Genomic DNA, 12,313 nt, shown 5'->3' on the forward strand with positions numbered 1-12,313 from the left:
GGCCCGGGTCACTCTGGGTCCGATTTGGTGGCCCGGGTCACTCTGGGTCCGATTTGGTGGGCCGGGTCACTCTGGGTCCGATTTGGTGGGCCGGGTCACTCTGGGTCCGATTTGGTGGGCCGGGTCACTCTGGGTCCGATTTGGTGGGCCGGGTCACTCTGGGTCCGATTTGGTGGGCCGGGTCACTCTGGGTCCGATTTGGTGGGCCGGGTCACTCTGGGTCCGATTTGGTGGGCCGGGTCACTCTGGGTCCGATTTGGTGGGCCGGGTCACTCTGGGTCCGATTTGGTGGGCCGGGTCACTCTGGGTCCGATTTGGTGGGCCGGGTCACTCTGGGTCCGATTTGGTGGGCCGGGTCACTCTGGGTCCGATTTGGTGGGCCGGGTCACTCTGGGTCCGATTTGGTGGGCCGGGTCACTCTGGGTCCGATTTGGTGGGCCGGGTCACTCTGGGTCCGATTTGGTGGGTCGGGTCACTCTGGGTCCGATTTGGTGGCCCGGGTCACTCTGGGTCCGATTTGGTGGCCCGGGTCACTCTGGGTCCGATTTGGTGGCCCGGGTCACTCTGGGTCCGATTTGGTGGCCCGGGTCACTCTGGGTCCGATTTGGTGGCCCGGGTCACTCTGGGTCCGATTTGGTGGCCCGGGTCACTCTGGGTCCGATTTGGTGGGCCGGGTCACTCTGGGTCCGATTTGGTGGGCCGGGTCACTCTGGGTCCGATTTGGTGGTCCGGGTCACTCTGGGTCCGATTTGGTGGGCCGGGTCACTCTGGGTCCGATTTTGTGGGCCGGGTCACTCTGGGTCCGATTTGGTGGGCCGGGTCACTCTGGGTCCGATTTGGTGGCCCGGGTCACTCTGGGTCCGATTTGGTGGCCCGGGTCACTCTGGGTCCGATTTGGTGGCCCGGGTCACTCTGGGTCCGCTTTGGTGGCCCGGGTCACTCTGGGTCCGATTTGGTGGCCCGGGTCACTCTGGGTCCGATTTGGTGGCCCGGGTCACTCTGGGTCCGATTTGGAGGCCCGGGTCACTCTGGGTCCGATTTGGTGGCCCGGGTCACTCTGGGTCCGATTTGGTGGGCCGGGTCCCTCTGGGTCCGATTTGGTGGGCCGGGTCACTCTGGGTCCGATTTGGTCGGCCGGGTCACTCTGGGTCCGATTTGGTCGGCCGGGTCACTCTGGGTCCGATTTGGTCGGCCGGGTCACTCTGGGTCCGATTTGGTCGGCCGGGTCACTCTGGGTCCGATTTGGTGGGCCGGGTCACTCTGGGTCCGATTTGGTGGGCCGGGTCACTCTGGGTCCGATTTGGTGGGCCGGGTCCCTCTGGGTCCGATTTGGTGGGCCGGGTCCCTCTGGGTCCGATTTGGTCGGCCGGGTCACTCTGGGTCCGATTTGGTCGGCCGGGTCACTCTGGGTCCGATTTGGTCGGCCGGGTCACTCTGGGTCCGATTTGGTCGGCCGGGTCACTCTGGGTCCGATTTGGTGGGCCGGGTCACTCTGGGTCCGATTTGGTGGGCCGGGTCACTCTGGGTCCGATTTGGTGGGCCGGGTCACTCTGACTGACAGCAGGATAAGGGAATGGCTGATAACAGAGAATAGACTGACAGCAGGACAAGGGAATGGCTGATAACGAAGAGAATAGACTGACAGCAGGACAGGGGAATTGCTGATAACAAAGAGAAATAGACTGACAGCAGAACGGGGAATGGCTGATAACAGAGAGAATAGACTGACAGCAGGACAGGGGAATTGCTGATAACAGAGAGAATAGACTGACAGCAGGACAGGGGAATTGCTGATAACAGAGAGAATAGACTGACAGCAGGACGAGGAATGGCTGATAACAGAGAATAGACTGACAGCAGGACAGGGGAATGGCTGATAACAGAGAGAAATAGACTGACAGCAGTACGGGGAATGGCTGATAACAGAGAGAATAGACTGACAGCAGGACCGGGAATGGCTGATAACAGAGAGAATAGACTGACAGAAGGACAGGGGAATGACTGATAACAGAGAGAAATAGACTGACAACAGTACGGGGAATGGCTGATAACAGAGAGAAATAGATGGGTATTTCCTGAAGGAACTACAGATAGTGCTTTGGAATGGTGCCCGGGTTGCCCCAGCAAGACTTTCACACTTGGGTGCCCCTCAGGCGCTGGTTTGGTAGTTGTAGCCACTCTGGGTCCGATTTGGTGGGCGCTGTATACTGCGCGGCTCTGCGCTGTATACTGCGCGGCTCTGCGCTGTATACTGCGTGGCTCTGCGCTGTATACTGCGCGGCTCTGCGCTGTATACTGTGCGGCTCTGCGCTGTATACTGCGGGGCTCTGCGCTGTATACTGCGGGGCTCTGCGCTGTATACTGCGGGGCTCTGCGCTGTATACTGCGGGGCTCTGCGCTGTATGCTGCGGGGCTCTGAGCTGTATGCTGCGCGGCTCTGCGCTGTATGCTGCGCGGCTCTTCCCTGTATGCTGCGCTGTATGCTGCGCGGCTCTGCGCTGTATGCTGCGCGGCTCTGCGCTGTATGCTGCGCGGCTCTGCGCTGTATACTGTGCGGCTCTGCGCTGTATACTGCGGGGCTCTGCGCTGTATACTGCGGGGCCCTGCGCTGTATACTGCGGGGCTCTGCGCTGTATGCTGCGGGGCTCTGCGCTGTATGCTGCGGGACTCTGCGCTGTATGCTGCGGGGCTCTGCGCTGTATGCTGCGGGGCTCTGCGCTGTATGCTGCGGGGCTCTGCGCTGTATGCTGCGTGGCTCCGCGCTGTATGCTGCGCGGCTCCGCGCTGTATGCTGCGCGGCTCCGCGCTGTATGCTGCGCGGCTCCGCGCTGTATAATGCGCGGCTCCGCGCTGTATACTGCGCAGCTCTGCGCTGTATGCTGCGGGGCTCTGCGCTGTATGCTGCGGGGCTCTGCGCTGTATGCTGCGCGGCTCTGCGCTGTATGCTGCGCGGCTCTGCGCTGTATCCTGTGGGGCTCTGCTCTGTATGCTGCGGGGCTCTGCGCTGTATGCTGCGCGGCTCCGCGCTGTATGCTGCGCGGCTCTGCGCTGTATACTGCGCGGCTCTGCGCTGTATGCTGCGCGGCTCTGCGCTGTATGCTGCGGGGCCCTGCGCTGTATGCTGCGGGGCTTTGCGCTGTATGCTGTGGAGCTCTGCGCTGTATGCTGCGCGGCTCTGCGCTGTATGCTGCGCGGCTCTGCGCTGTATGCTGCGCGGCTCTGCGCTGTATACTGCACGGCTCTGCGCTGTATACTGCGCGGCTCTGCGCTGTATACTGTGCGGCTCTGCGCTGTATGCTGCGGGGCTCTGCGCTGTATACTGCGTGGCTCTGCGCTGTATACTGCGCGGCTCTGCGCTGTATACTGCGGGGCTCTGCGCTGTATACTGCGGGGCTCTGCGCTATATGCTGCGGGGCTCTGCGCTGTATACTGTAATAATAATAAGACTACAGATAGTCCTTTGGAATTGTGCTGTGCTGTCACTTTAAGAGCTGATATTATCTGGCAAAACTGTGCTGGTGTGGTCATGTACAGTTCGCAGGCGTTGGCATAGTAACTGGGCCTGACTGCGCATATCAATGAGCTAATCAGCCAGGTGGCATTTGGCAGTTAAGTTATTTTTAGAAATTGCCTCAGAAACCCAGCCATTTTAAACGTATAGGAAAATTTCCCTATTGAAATGCATTGAAACAATGCTTTCCAATGAGGGGGAAACAATTTTCAAATGCAAATTGCGCCAAAACTACAAATCCGATCGACATGAAAATAACTTAGCACACCTCTCGTGGACGCTGGCTTCGAAATGACACCTCACTGGAGTCTGTGCGTTCAGCGGTTCGGGCCGCATTAACTGCGAAAAAAAGCCTAATAATAATAATAACTAGATGGGTATTTCCTGAAGGAACTACAGATAGTGCTTTGGAATGGTGCCCGGGCTGCCCCTGCAAGACTTTCACACTTGGGTGCCCCTCAGACGCTGGTTTGGTAGTTGAGGATTTGGTGGGCGGGGCCACTCTGGGTCCGATTTGGTGGCCCGGGTCACTCTGGGTCCGATTTGGTGGCCCGGGTCACTCTGGGTCCGATTTGGTGGCCTGGGTCCGATTTGGTGGCCCGGGTCACTCTGGGTCCGATTTGGTGGCCCGGGTCACTCTGGGTCCGATTTGGTGGCCCGGGTCACTCTGGGTCCGATTTGGTGGCCCGGGTCACTCTGGGTCCGATTTGGTGGCCCGGGTCACTCTGGGTCCGATTTGGTGGGCCGGGTCACTCTGGGTCCGATTTGGTGGGCCGGGTCACTCTGGGTCCGATTTGGTGGGCCGGGTCACTCTGGGTCCGATTTGGTGGCCCGGGGCACTCTGGGTCCGATTTGGTGGCCCGGGGCACTCTGGGTCCGATTTGGTGGCCCGGGGCACTCTGGGTCCGATTTGGTGGCCCGGGTCACTCTGGGTCCGATTTGGTGGCCCGGGTCACTCTGGGTCCGATTTGGTGGCCCGGGTCACTCTGGGTCCGATTTGGTGGGCCGGGTCACTCTGGGTCCGATTTGGTGGGCCGGGTCACTCTGGGTCCGATTTGGTGGGCCGGGTCACTCTGGGTCCGATTTGGTGGGCCGGGTCACTCTGGGTCCGATTTGGTGGGTCGGGTCACTCTGGGTCCGATTTGGTGGGCCGGGTCACTCTGGGTCCGATTTGGTGGGCCGGGTCACTCTGGGTCCGATTTGGTGGGCCGGGTCACTCTGGGTCCGATTTGGTGGGCCGGGTCACTCTGGGTCCGATTTGGTGGCCCGGGTCACTCTGGGTCCGATTTGGTGGCCCGGGTCACTCTGGGTCCGATTTGGTGGGCCGGGTCACTCTGGGTCCGATTTGGTGGGCCGGGTCACTCTGGGTCCGATTTGGTGGCCCGGGGCACTCTGGGTCCGATTTGGTGGCCCGGGGCACTCTGGGTCCGATTTGGTGGCCCGGGGCACTCTGGGTCCGATTTGGTGGCCCGGGGCACTCTGGGTCCGATTTGGTGGCCCGGGGCACTCTGGGTCCGATTTGGTGGCCCGGGTCACTCTGGGTCCGATTTGGTGGCCCGGGTCACTCTGGGTCCGATTTGGTGGGCCGGGTCACTCTGGGTCCGATTTGGTGGGCCGGGTCACTCTGGGTCCGATTTGGTGGGCCGGGTCACTCTGGGTCCGATTTGGTGGGCCGGGTCACTCTGGGTCCGATTTGGTGGGTCGGGTCACTCTGGGTCCGATTTGGTGGGCCGGGTCACTCTGGGTCCGATTTGGTGGGCCGGGTCACTCTGGGTCCGATTTGGTGGGCCGGGTCACTCTGGGTCCGATTTGGTGGCCCGGGTCACTCTGGGTCCGATTTGGTGGGCCGGGTCACTCTGGGTCCGATTTGGTGGGCCGGGTCACTCTGGGTCCGATTTGGTGGGCCGGGTCACTCTGGGTCCGATTTGGTGGGCCGGGTCACTCTGGGTCCGATTTGGTGGCCCGGGTCACTCTGGGTCCGATTTGGTGGCCCGGGTCACTCTGGGTCCGATTTGGTGGCCCGGGTCACTCTGGGTCCGATTTGGTGGCCCGGGTCACTCTGGGTCCGATTTGGAGGCCCGGGTCACTCTGGGTCCGATTTGGAGGCCCGGGTCACTCTGGGTCCGATTTGGTGGCCCGGGTCACTCTGGGTCCGAATTGGTGGGCCGGGTCCCTCTGGGTCCGATTTGGTCGGCCGGGTCACTCTGGGTCCGATTTGGTCGGCCGGGTCACTCTGGGTCCGATTTGGTCGGCCGGGTCACTCTGGGTCCGATTTGGTCGGCCGGGTCACTCTGGGTCCGATTTGGTCGACCGGGTCACTCTGGGTCCGAATTGGTGGGCCGGGTCCCTCTGGGTCCGATTTGGTCGGCCGGGTCACTCTGGGTCCGATTTGGTCGGCCGGGTCACTCTGGGTCCGATTTGGTCGGCCGGGTCACTCTGGGTCCGATTTGGTCGGCCGGGTCACTCTGGGTCCGATTTGGTGGCCCGGGTCACTCTGGGTCCGATTTGGTGGCCCGGGTCACTCTGGGTCCGATTTGGTGGCCCGGGTCACTCTGGGTCCGATTTGGTGGCCCGGGTCACTCTGGGTCCGATTTGGAGGCCCGGGTCACTCTGGGTCCGATTTGGTGGCCCGGGTCACTCTGGGTCCGATTTGGTCGGCCGGGTCACTCTGGGTCCGATTTGGTCGGCTGGGTCACTCTGGGTCCGATTTGGTCGGCCGGGTCACTCTGGGTCCGATTTGGTCGGCCGGGTCACTCTGGGTCCGATTTGGTCAGCCGGGTCACTCTGGGTCCGATTTGGTCGGCCGGGTCACTCTGGGTCCGATTTGGTGGGCCGGGTCACTCTGGGTCCGATTTGGTGGCCCGGGTCACTCTGGGTCCGATTTGGTGGCCCGGGTCACTCTGGGTCCGATTTGGTGGCCTGGGTCCGATTTGGTGGCCCGGGTCACTCTGGGTCCGATTTGGTGGCCCGGGTCACTCTGGGTCCGATTTGGTGGCCCGGGTCACTCTGGGTCCGATTTGGTGGCCCGGGTCACTCTGGGTCCGATTTGGTGGCCCGGGTCACTCTGGGTCCGATTTGGTGGGCCGGGTCACTCTGGGTCCGATTTGGTGGGCCGGGTCACTCTGGGTCCGATTTGGTGGGCCGGGTCACTCTGGGTCCGATTTGGTGGCCCGGGGCACTCTGGGTCCGATTTGGTGGCCCGGGGCACTCTGGGTCCGATTTGGTGGCCCGGGGCACTCTGGGTCCGATTTGGTGGCCCGGGTCACTCTGGGTCCGATTTGGTGGCCCGGGTCACTCTGGGTCCGATTTGGTGGCCCGGGTCACTCTGGGTCCGATTTGGTGGGCCGGGTCACTCTGGGTCCGATTTGGTGGGCCGGGTCACTCTGGGTCCGATTTGGTGGGCCGGGTCACTCTGGGTCCGATTTGGTGGGCCGGGTCACTCTGGGTCCGATTTGGTGGGTCGGGTCACTCTGGGTCCGATTTGGTGGGCCGGGTCACTCTGGGTCCGATTTGGTGGGCCGGGTCACTCTGGGTCCGATTTGGTGGGCCGGGTCACTCTGGGTCCGATTTGGTGGGCCGGGTCACTCTGGGTCCGATTTGGTGGCCCGGGTCACTCTGGGTCCGATTTGGTGGCCCGGGTCACTCTGGGTCCGATTTGGTGGGCCGGGTCACTCTGGGTCCGATTTGGTGGGCCGGGTCACTCTGGGTCCGATTTGGTGGCCCGGGGCACTCTGGGTCCGATTTGGTGGCCCGGGGCACTCTGGGTCCGATTTGGTGGCCCGGGGCACTCTGGGTCCGATTTGGTGGCCCGGGGCACTCTGGGTCCGATTTGGTGGCCCGGGGCACTCTGGGTCCGATTTGGTGGCCCGGGTCACTCTGGGTCCGATTTGGTGGCCCGGGTCACTCTGGGTCCGATTTGGTGGGCCGGGTCACTCTGGGTCCGATTTGGTGGGCCGGGTCACTCTGGGTCCGATTTGGTGGGCCGGGTCACTCTGGGTCCGATTTGGTGGGCCGGGTCACTCTGGGTCCGATTTGGTGGGTCGGGTCACTCTGGGTCCGATTTGGTGGGCCGGGTCACTCTGGGTCCGATTTGGTGGGCCGGGTCACTCTGGGTCCGATTTGGTGGGCCGGGTCACTCTGGGTCCGATTTGGTGGCCCGGGTCACTCTGGGTCCGATTTGGTGGGCCGGGTCACTCTGGGTCCGATTTGGTGGGCCGGGTCACTCTGGGTCCGATTTGGTGGGCCGGGTCACTCTGGGTCCGATTTGGTGGGCCGGGTCACTCTGGGTCCGATTTGGTGGCCCGGGTCACTCTGGGTCCGATTTGGTGGCCCGGGTCACTCTGGGTCCGATTTGGTGGCCCGGGTCACTCTGGGTCCGATTTGGTGGCCCGGGTCACTCTGGGTCCGATTTGGAGGCCCGGGTCACTCTGGGTCCGATTTGGAGGCCCGGGTCACTCTGGGTCCGATTTGGTGGCCCGGGTCACTCTGGGTCCGAATTGGTGGGCCGGGTCCCTCTGGGTCCGATTTGGTCGGCCGGGTCACTCTGGGTCCGATTTGGTCGGCCGGGTCACTCTGGGTCCGATTTGGTCGGCCGGGTCACTCTGGGTCCGATTTGGTCGGCCGGGTCACTCTGGGTCCGATTTGGTCGACCGGGTCACTCTGGGTCCGAATTGGTGGGCCGGGTCCCTCTGGGTCCGATTTGGTCGGCCGGGTCACTCTGGGTCCGATTTGGTCGGCCGGGTCACTCTGGGTCCGATTTGGTCGGCCGGGTCACTCTGGGTCCGATTTGGTCGGCCGGGTCACTCTGGGTCCGATTTGGTGGCCCGGGTCACTCTGGGTCCGATTTGGTGGCCCGGGTCACTCTGGGTCCGATTTGGTGGCCCGGGTCACTCTGGGTCCGATTTGGTGGCCCGGGTCACTCTGGGTCCGATTTGGAGGCCCGGGTCACTCTGGGTCCGATTTGGTGGCCCGGGTCACTCTGGGTCCGATTTGGTCGGCCGGGTCACTCTGGGTCCGATTTGGTCGGCTGGGTCACTCTGGGTCCGATTTGGTCGGCCGGGTCACTCTGGGTCCGATTTGGTCGGCCGGGTCACTCTGGGTCCGATTTGGTCGGCCGGGTCACTCTGGGTCCGATTTGGTCGGCCGGGTCACTCTGGGTCCGATTTGGTGGGCCGGGTCACTCTGGGTCCGATTTGGTGGGCCGGGTCACTCTGGGTCCGATTTGGTGGGCCGGGTCACTCTGGGTCCGATTTGGTGGCCCGGGTCACTCTGGGTCCGATTTGGTGGCCCGGGTCACTCTGGGTCCGATTTGGTGGCCCGGGTCACTCTGGGTCCGATTTGGTGGCCCGGGTCACTCTGGGTCCGATTTGGTGGCCCGGGTCACTCTGGGTACGATTTGGTGGGCCGGGTCACTCTGGGTACGATTTGGTGGGCCGGGTCACTCTGGGTCCGATTTGGTGGGCCGGGTCACTCTGGGTCCGATTTGGTGGGCCGGGTCACTCTGGGTCCGATTTGGTGGCCCGGGTCACTCTGGGTCCGATTTGGTGGCCCGGGTCACTCTGGGTCCGATTTGGTGGCCCGGGTCACTCTGGGTCCGATTTGGTGGCCCGGGTCACTCTGGGTCCGATTTGGTGGCCCGGGTCACTCTGGGTACGATTTGGTGGGCCGGGCCACTCTGGGTCCGATTTGGCGGGCGGCGCCACACTGGGTCCGATTTGGCGGGCGGCGCCACTCTGGGTCCGATTTGGCGGGCGGCGCCACTCTGGGTCCGATTTGGCGGGCGGCACCACTCTGGGTCCGATTTGGCGGGCGGCGCCACTCTGGGTCCGATTTGGCGGGCGGCGCCACTCTGGGTCCGATTTGGCGGGCGGCGCCACTCTGGGTCCGATTTGGCGAGCGGCGCCACTCTGGGTCCGATTTGGCGGGCGGCCCACTCTGGGTCCGATTTGGCGGGCGGCGCCACTCTGGGTCCGATTTGGCGGGCGGCGCCACTCTGGCGGGCGGCGCCATTCCGGGTCCGATTTGGCGGGCGGCGCCACTCCGGGTCCGATTTGGCAGGCGGCGCCACTCTGGGTCCGATTTGGCGGGCGGCGCCACTCTGGGTCCGATTTGGCGGGCGGCGCCACTCTGGGTCCGATTTGGCGGGCGGTGCCACGGGATTTGGGTGCGCTTACTTTGCACCCACGGGAACGGGGGTGCACTTACTTTTCACACACGGGACGAAAGGGTGGCATAGTCACTTTATTCTGATGTTTGACTTTGATAAATGATCATGTCGTAAAATGGACACCGTACATTTGCATAGCTGCCATCTTTGGAAGGTCAAGTTGGGGTAATGGAAATTCGCCATTATTTCCTATGGGAATTTTTTTTTTTTAAATGCAATTTTTTTAAAAAAAACTACAAATAGGATCAACATGAAAAATACTTAGCACACCTCTCGTGTACGCTGGCTTCGAAATGACGCCTCACTGGAGTCTGTGCGTGCAGCGGTTCGGGCCGCATTAATTGCGGACAAAAACTGAATAATAAGCTTACCAAGTTCGGATTACAATAATAATACTAGATGGGTATTTCCTGAAGGAACTACAGATAGTGCTTTGGAATGGTGCCCGGGCTGCCCCTGCAAGACTTTCACACTTGGGTGCCCCTCAGGCGGTCCGATTTGGTGGGTTGGGTCAATCTGGGTCTGATTTTGTGGGCGGGGTAAATCTAGGTCCGATTCGGTGGGCGGGGTCACTTTTGGTCCGATTCTGTGGGCGCGGCCACTCTGGGTCCGATTCGGTGGGCGGAGCCACTCTGGGTCCGATTTGGTGGGCGGGGCACCTTAGGGACCAATTTGGTGGGTGGGGTCACTCGGTCCGATTTGGTGGGCTGGGCACCTCAGGGTCTGATTTGGTGGGCTGGGCACCTCAGGGTCCGATTTGGTGGGTGGGGTCACTCTGGGTCCGATTTGGTGGGCGGGGTCACTCTGGGCCCGATTTGGTGGAAGGGGTCACTCTGGGTCCGATTTGGTGGAAGGGGTCACTCTGGGTCTGATTTGGTGGAAGGGGTCACTCTGGGTCCGATTTGGTGGGCGGAGCCACTCTGGGTCCGATTTGGTGGGCGGGGTCACTCTGGGTCTGATTTAGGGGGCGGGGTCACTCTGGGTCCGATTTGGTGGGCCGGGCCCCTCGGGGTCCGATTTGGTGGGCCGGGCCTCTCGGGTTCCGAATTGGTGAGCGGGGTAATCTACTATCTAATTATCTAAGGGCACTTCCGTCTTTCTGTCTCACAACACCGCTACGTCATCATCTCGTGAGACCGCAATGCACTCTTGGGACCGGAGCGCGCAACAAGCATCGGGTACCGGCCACTCCAGGTGCAACAAGCATCGTGTACCGGCCGCTCTAGGAGGTGCAACAACCATCAGATACCGGCCGCTCCAGGAGGTGAGTATGTAACTTTTTTATTTTAATTCTTTTTTTTTTTAACAGGGATATGCAGTATACTATGTGACTGGACAATATACTACGTGACTGGGCAGTATAACTACGTGGCTCTGCGCTGTATACTGCGTGGCTCTGTGCTGTATACTGCGTGGCTCTGCGCTGCGTACTGCGCGGCTCTGCGCTGTATACTGGGTGGCTCTGCGGTGTGTACTGCGCGGCTCTGTGCTGTGTACTGTGCGGCTCTGCACTGTGTACTGCGCGGCTCTGCGCTGTGTAGTGCGCGGCTCTGCGCTGTGTACTGCGCGGCTCTGCGCTTTATACTGTGCGGCTCTGCGCTCTGTACTGCGCGGCTCTGCGCTGTGTACTGCGCAGCTCTGCGCTGTATACTGCGCGGCTCTGCGCTGTGTACTGCGCGGCTCTGCGCTGTGTACTGCGCGGCTCTGCGCTGTGTACTGCTCGGCTCTGCGCTGTGTACTGCGCGGCTCTGCGCTGTGTACTGCGCGGCTCTGCGCTGTGTACTGCGCGGCTCTGCGCTGTGTACTGCGCGGCTCTGCGCTGTGTACTGCACGGCTCTGCGCGGTATACTGCGCGGCTCTGCGCTTTATACTGTGCGGCTCTGCGCTCTGTACTGCGCGGCTCTGCGCTGTGTACTGCGCAGCTCTGCGCTGTATACTGCGCGGCTCTGCGCTGTGTACTGCGCGGCTCTGCGCTGTGTACTGCGCGGCTCTGCGCTTTATACTGCGCGGCTCTGCGCTGTGTACTGCGCGGCTCTGCGCTGTGTACTGCACGGCTCTGCGCTTTATACTGCGCGGCTCTGCGCTTTATACTGCACGGCTCTGCGCTGTGTACTGCGCGGCTCTGCGCTGTGTACTGCGCGGCTCTGCGCTTTATACTGCGCGGCTCTGCGCTGTGTACTGCGCGGCTCTGCGCTGTGTACTGTGCGGCTCTGCGCTGTGTACTGCACGGCTCTGCACTGTATACTGCGTGGCTGTGCAATATACTACGTGGACATGCATATTCTAGAATACCCGATGAGTTAGAATCGGGCCACAGTCTAATAATCATAAGACTACGGATAGTGGTTTGGAATTGTGCTGTACTGTCACTTTAAGAGCTGATATTATCTGACAAAACTTGTGACCTGGTGAGCTGATGTAGATTTCATAGGAGTTGGCATAGTAACTGTGTCTGACTGCGCATATCAATGAGCTAATCAGCCAGGTGGCAGTTATTTTTAGAAATTGCCTCAGAAACCAGCCCATTATAAACGTATAGGAAAATTTCTCCATTGAAACGCATTGAAAGACTTTTTTCAAACACAAATTGCGCAAAAACTACAAATCCGATCGACACGAAAAATACTTAGCACACC

The sequence above is a fragment of the Ranitomeya variabilis genome, chromosome 8, assembly GCF_051348905.1.
Source record: "Ranitomeya variabilis isolate aRanVar5 chromosome 8, aRanVar5.hap1, whole genome shotgun sequence".
Classification (NCBI taxonomy): Eukaryota; Metazoa; Chordata; class Amphibia; order Anura; family Dendrobatidae; genus Ranitomeya; species Ranitomeya variabilis.